Consider the following 7,702-nt stretch of genomic DNA (forward strand, 5'->3'; position numbering starts at 1 on the left):
ATTTGTTCCTCAGAGTAATAGAGGGCAGCTATTCGATATGTTGATTGTTCCATGATAACAACTACATATTAGAAAATATAACTTTGGCAGTTGGGTAGAAGAAAGACAATTGAGAGGGAGACATGAGACAAGGAAACAAGTCAGTAGGCTTTTGCAATAGTTGATGTGAGATGTTATGAGAGCGTGCTCTAAGATTATATCTATATATGGATAATAGGAAGCATATAAGAGACATTAGAAAGGTAGAAAAAAGATTAAAGGATTAAATAGATGAGGAGAATGAAGGGGACAACAAAAATGGTACTTAGTTTTCAAGACTGGGTAACATGGATGATAGTAGTGTCTTTAAAGGTAGGAGTTTGGAAATATAATGAAATTCTTTTCTGGACATTTTGAGAATGAGATGTCAAAAGAGAGCAATGCGGGAATCACTCTTAGGGGAAAGACTAAGTATGTGTACATACGTGTTTGTGTGTGTGTGTGTGTGTGTGTGTGTGTGTGTGTGTGTAATAGTGAGAATCATCTGCATGGAGATGGTATTTGAACTCATGGAGCTGAGGATATCACCAAGATAATATAGAAGTAGAAAAGGGCCCAAGACAGAGGTTGTAGTTAATGGACAAGATATGGATGAAGATTCAGAAAAAAAGACTGAAATGGAATGTTTGGATAGTCAGGAGAAAAACTAGGAGAGAACAGTGACACAAAAACCTAGAAATAAGAGAAGAGGGTTATATGTAGTCAAATGATGTAGAGAGTACAATAAGGATGAGGATTGAGAAACAGCCATTAGATATAACAAAACTGTTTGCCTCTGTGTATTTTATTATTATTATTATTAGAGTTGAAGTGGTATAGAAAAGCAAGAATAATGATAGACATATAGCAATATGACATAAAAATGATAAGGATATAGTGAAGTGGATATTGGTCCAGGTTACATTGTACATATGACTTTGGAGACTATCTAGAACTCAGCAACATTACACCTCAAAGTTGGCCAAAGTGTGTATTTGAGGGAAGAGAGTCAAAGAATGATTATACCTAGAAGAGAATAAGGGAACTTCAGGAAAGATTGCTTGGGAAGTAGTGTTGGTCAAAAAGTACAGAATTTATAGATGAAATCTATATTAGTCTGCTCTGATGGACTGAGAAACCCATGTACAAGGTATCCAAAGGGCAAGATTCTAATTTTGGTATTGTGAATACTTGTACCAACATTTATTGAGCACCATTTGTATATATCAGTCTTGTTCTAAGGGCTGCCAAGATTAAAAGTGAAGATTGAATTTTCTGTCAATGAGGAATTTGAAACAGAAAAAAAGAGATTTTTTTATGAATTAGTAAAGAAATATTTATTCAAGACCCATTTATGTATTACAAAAAACTAAGATATGGTCTTCCCTTTCTAAATACTCATTCCATTAGGGGAGACATATAATGATATGTAGCAATATCTGAAAAGTGTCAAATTATATGCACATAAGAGTGGGTAGAATAGTTCATTTGAACAGTGCTACTAATTGATGACCTCACGGATGAGATGAGATTTGGATTCCTCAAAGGATGATCAGATTCGGATTGGCTTTGAGGTTAGAGCATTCCAAGAGAGAACTAAGCTTAAAATTAGAACTGAGAGGGATTTTAGAATTCAAAGGATCATAGCATTGGAGTTTGAACAAATCCCAGTTACTATATGGTCTAATCCCTCTGTTTTGCAGATGAGGACAGCGAGAACCAGGGAGTTAAGTGGCTTGTCAAGATCACCCACACAATAAATATTAGAGGTAGAATTTTAACCATTTTCACTCTAGAGTTTTTTGTCTAATTTAATATAAACCTCTTTATTTTATAAGTGAGGAAAATGAGATTTATAGAGGTCCAGTGACAACTCTAAGGTAAAACTGTTATTCAGAAGCAGAGCCAAAATTTGAATCCAGTTCTCCTAATTACAAATCTATGATTCATTTCATTCCACCAAGCTGAGTAAAGAGTATTTTAAACCTACTGAATTATCCTCCTTTTCTTCATCATAAACCATACAATATTTCCTATCTTGTTTTATTCTCATTGTGTACATTTTTCTTCACTTTCCCAGTATTGGACTTTATTAGATTTGTAAATGAGGTTATGTATTACCTCAGTGAATTAATGAGCATTGATGCAGCAGCTTTTTAGCATGGTGACAAGGCCTGGAGCAAAGCATCTACTTGTGTATCAGGACAGGCCTGAACCAAATGACTTCAGTCTCCCAAAGAAAGGTATGCTTCAGAGAAACAATGTTTTGTGCTCTCCACAATGCTTGTGACTAGAAACTATGTAGACACTTTAATATGTTTTTGTATTGCTACAGGTTTTTAGAGCCTTCAAAGAAAGTAGTTTAGGTCCATGAGATACATGAAGTGTTAAAATAGTAGTGGATTTTGGTTACCATGAAATTGCATCTTGTTATTGATTTTCCTGCTCTTTGTATCTTTGATCAACCAACCTTTGCTTATGAAGATAAAATAAGTTTGGCCTGGGATTTGTGAGTAATTGGCTCAAACTCCTAAAGGATGTCACAAGGGCATCTGTCCAGAGGATAGGCCACCGGAAACTAGAAGTCAGCTTCAGTGTACTACAGATGGAATAGCTGCTTGCATGCATTTCTTAGACGTAGAGAACAGGGAACATTTCTTGCATAGAAAACATAGCGGTTTCATTAATTAAATTTATTGCACTGAGTTGTCCCACTCCAATGACTCTCTGAGTTTCAGTGGTATCCTTCTGTATTTTCCTGTATTTTTTCCAAGAAAGGACTTTATGTACTGCCAAGTATGATGTGTGTGTGTGTGTGTGTGTGTGTGTGTGTGTGTGTGTGTGTGTGTGTGCGTTTGTGTTGGGACAGTTTAGAGAGGCAGTGGGCTTATCCCAACTTTGCATATTTTCTTTTCCCCAAACACCCTACGATTTAAGTAGAAAAAGATCTCATCTGGGTGAATTCTAAACTTCCAAACATTTGCAGATGTTTGTTACTCCAAGAAACACTTACCCAACCCAATAGTTCTCTATTAGTCATGAAAGAAAGCAGGCCTTTATTTTGGGGACCACTTAGAAAAGTCAGTGTGTATGTTGGCAAATCCCTCAGGCAACTGCTGTCAATGATCCTTTGGTTGAAGAAAACGGCCATTGATGATGATGATTATAATGCTGTAGCACAAATCTTGGTTTAACTGAGTTATTTCTTAGGGAATTCAATTCTCAGCTGGCATTATTTCACTTTCCTCTCTTCTGATAGTTTCTGTTTATGTATAGTTTTTGCTTTTCCAGATCTGTATTTTATATACCTAAGCTGCTTTCTCAAATACACATGTTTGCATTACTGGGAAGAGGAAGAAAAAGCCCCAAATAAACTCTGATTGAGAGAGACTAACTCTCGTCCAACATTTGGAAACCTAATTAACCAAAAGAGTCATATGATTATTATTTGTCCCAAGAGTTCGAGAGAACAATATGTGGGTAATGGAAAGAATGTACATACGAGTATGTGACACATTGTAAGAGCATGGAGAGATAAGGCAGTGTTATCTTGGTGGTTTCTCTTGATATATATAATTTAAAATCCTCCTATAGAGAAGCGGCATGATTTTATGCAAAGAACCCTTGTTTTAGAGCTAGAGATCCTATGTTCAACTCCTACAGCTGCTTTTGTGTATTCTACTTTGAGTAGAGTTAATTAACCTCATTTGGCCCTAGTTTCCTCATCTGTAAAATGAAGACTTGATGATTTCTGAGGTTCCTTCCATTTTATGTGACTAGATAATATTTTAATGTCAACTTGTCTGTTATTGGATTTATTTATTTTAAGGGAGTTTGTCAAGAAACTTCAGAAGGTAAATTTATCCAGTTACAAACAATAGCAACAATACCAACTCTCTCCCAAATCACTTTATCTACCTGCATGGCAGTCCCCAGAGAATTAAATATAAAATTGTATATGTGTGGGTATAGAGGTAGGCTGGGGAGTGAAGGTACCATTTTGGGAACAGATTCTATCTATTGCTAACCCATGTGGATGCTTAAGGAATAACTTCTGGGCATGCCTCCAGAATTGCTGTTTTATTGACTAGGCTCCTGTCACATTAAAAAAATGAGTTGCAGGAGAATCATTTGTCCCATAACTGTTTCTATATCAGCTTCTTCTAAAAAGATGAGAAGCGTATAGATAACAACAAAAACATTGGCCAATAGAAAATTAATAACTATTTTAATAGAATTTACTCTATGGAATAATCATAAATCCTGAATTATATGAAACAGAAAAATGTCATAATCTAGTATGTTAGAGGGATTAACAAACAAAAACGGAACAACATGTAATGTGGGAAGGGATTGATAAGAATCCCATTATCCTATCTGGTCATGTGATGCCAAAGAGGATTTCAGGCATTATTTAGATGGAGGTTCCATATCCTTTTAATCAATTATTGGCAGCAATTTAAAGTATTCCATTGAACTTTAGAAATGAAGGAACCAGATAGTGAGGTAGTTATCTATACCATGACCATTTCCACCAAAATTATATAAAATATAAGATGAGAATTAGAATAAAATAACAATAATAATAGTAATGTAATAATATTGAGTCAATTTTAACCCATGCTCTTGTTAAACTTAACTTTTGTAAAAAAATGATATCCAGAATTAGTTATTTTAAAAAAACTCACTTATACAAGATGGAGAGCCCGAGAGAAAGCTATAACTTAAAAGACATGGCCTCCAAATCTGTCAAGAGATTGAGAATAGCTCTTGAAATTACCGAAGATGGTTCACTGATTGACTTGAAGAGAAGTGTTTCTGCTTTGTTCCTACTTCTGGGAATCATCTCTTTCTATTTTCCATTGGTGCCTAGGGCTTGTAAGCCACCTTTGCAATCTTGCAGAGAAATAGGTTTCCTAGAAACATGAGCTTGACACAGCAGACACATACTAGGCAGTATTTCTCATTTAAATAGAATACCTGCTTTATGGTAACTGGAAAAGCAACTCATAGGTAGCTGTTAGCAAAATTTAAGTGGGCAACAATCTTCTGCGCTCTCAGATTTCTTGTTTCTATTTTTTTCCCATCTAGATGTTTCTTCATCCCACCCACTCAATACTACTTCAAAATGAAAATCAAGTAATTGGGCATATAAATAATGGATGATAAGGGAGGAGAATATTTGCCTTATCATAAGAAAAATACCCTCAAATTAAAGGAATCAAGCTCTAGCAAACCCATTTCTTGTATTCCTAGTTATGGGAAACCTTTTTACTTTTGAAGGTGGTACTTTGTACCTTCAGTATCTCTTGGAATACTAATCCTAAATTTGCTTCTTCTCTAATCAAATGAAGCAAGTTCTATTTCATTTAGATATAGCAGCCCTTGTAATGTTAGAATATAGCTCTTGATTCTACTATATATCTTCTCTTCTACAGAACAAATATTGGAACTGCAACCAACCAAGTGTATATTTTGATCTAGGGAGACTCACTGTCTTGGCTATCTTTCTTTGGGAACTCTCCAGAAAAAGACTATCATTATTAAATTGTGGCATTTAGAACTGGATACTATATTACTTACGTAGTCTGATGAGGGCAGGGTACAGTAACAGTATTATTTTCCTCATTTTGGACACTAATAATGACCTAAGATCCTATTACTTTTCCTGGCTACTATGTTATTATTTATTAATGTTGAACTTATAATGCATTAAAACTTTCAAATTAGTTTCAGATGAACTGATATCCAACTATACTTCTACGAACTTGTTTTTATTTTTGAAAGTCTTATTGATTTTTTGTCTTTATGTCATATTAATTTGTGAAGATATTACTTTTTCTCATGTCCCTGGTGAGTTTTCCCTTACAACAAAGGTGAAAAAAAAAGAGTTCAGCAAAATCAAAAAGCCTAGAGATCAAATTTAACAGGATGTGTAGCAATTTACAATTATAAACCCATAGTCCCCCATCTATTCAAAGAAAGTAGCAAAATATATTTTATCTTATTTTCTATGGAGCCAAATTTGATAATCATAACTTAAAAAATGTTTTTTTCTTTTTATTATTCATTCTGTGCACATTGTTGTAGTTATTGTATATATATTTCCTCCTGACTCTAGCAATCTTATTCTCCATCAGTTCATACATTTTCCCCCATGCTTCTTTGAGTTTTTCATGCTTTTTATTTCTAATGGTGCAGTAATTTTTTTTGTAAAACATATTCATGTAACACTTTGGAGTCTATGGCCAACAGTAAGATGATTAGATCAAAGGGGATTTTTTCCCTTTCCCTTCCCTGGAGCTTTTTCCAACTCTTGTCTTCACCTAAGGGGCTGCCACAGCTGGGGTCATAGAAATTTCAAATCCCATCATGATTGTCTGCTCAGCTGTTTAGGGGTTTGAATTTTGTATCTTTTATTTTCAGTTCCATTCAATAAAATGATCCAATCATAAAAAAACAACCCAGCCACAATAAAGGCTTTGTAGTGACCTTTTTCTTTTAATCTGAAACTATTTCTCACAATAATTTGCCCAATTAAAAGCTCTGTCAGCAACATAAGAACATATCTATTTCCTGTAGCTCCTTCTTGATAGTTCCCATTGATTTTATACCTTTTGTCATTTTTGTCATTTTTTCGGGATGTGAGATGACACCTCAGAGAGACATTAGATTTTCTTCTATTTGGTCCCAGAAGGTGGAATTAAGGTTGATGAATGGCATTTGAGAAAGGGTGAATTTAGACTTGGTATAAGAAAATACTCCTCTCATGAGAGCTATCCTAAAGTATTTATGAAGAACTATGCAGACTGGAGAAAAACTTGACAGGTAATATGTCTCCTCTTACAAGACATACTTACAAGAGGCCTTCAAGCAAAGGGTGAAGGCCACTTGTCAGAGATGTGGCAGAAGGGATTCTTTTTCTGGTATGAGTTGGATTAGAGGGCTACTGACATTGTTTCCAAATCTGAATTTCTGCCATTATCTGCTTTAGCTTTTCTGAACCTCAAGTTTTACTGCTTATAAAAATGGGGATAATAATACTTGCATAAGTACTTCATGGGGTACTTTTGTGGTAAGCACTTTACAAACCCTGAAGCAATGTGTAACTGTGCCATTATTATAGATTGTTTAATATGGATAAGAGAACTCTGAAGAATGATTTAGTGAGTCTTAAGACTAGGGAAAGTGATCTTGGAAGGTAGTCTGCTCTCAAAGAGCAAATAACATTTAAGCATAATGGAGGTTTTTTTGATTAGATATAAAGAACTTTTTAACCACTAACACAAGCAAACATGTAAATGAGTTTCTAAGAAGAATTATATGTTTTTCCACATGGACAAATAAAATAGTATAAATGTTAAATGTTGGATGATCCTTCTACCACTAAAAGCAGGAATATGGGATAATTAATTTGCAGATCGGGCTTCATCCAACTTGTGTTTCTGTGCTTATCTTTTAATCAGTATAAAATTCTGAAACTGAGATTAGAGGAGAAAGCATTGTTCCTAAAGTTTTCTTAAATCCAAAGGAAGGAGACATTATTAAATACTTATTATGCATCAGGAGGGACTGCTAAATGGCAAAGTGAATAAAGCAGTGTTCATGGAGTCAGAAGGACATATCTTTATGAGTTTAATTCCAGCCTTAAATCATTTACTAGTTGTATGATCTTGGACAAGTC

The sequence above is a fragment of the Antechinus flavipes genome, chromosome 1 (assembly GCF_016432865.1).
Source record: "Antechinus flavipes isolate AdamAnt ecotype Samford, QLD, Australia chromosome 1, AdamAnt_v2, whole genome shotgun sequence".
Classification (NCBI taxonomy): Eukaryota; Metazoa; Chordata; class Mammalia; order Dasyuromorphia; family Dasyuridae; genus Antechinus; species Antechinus flavipes.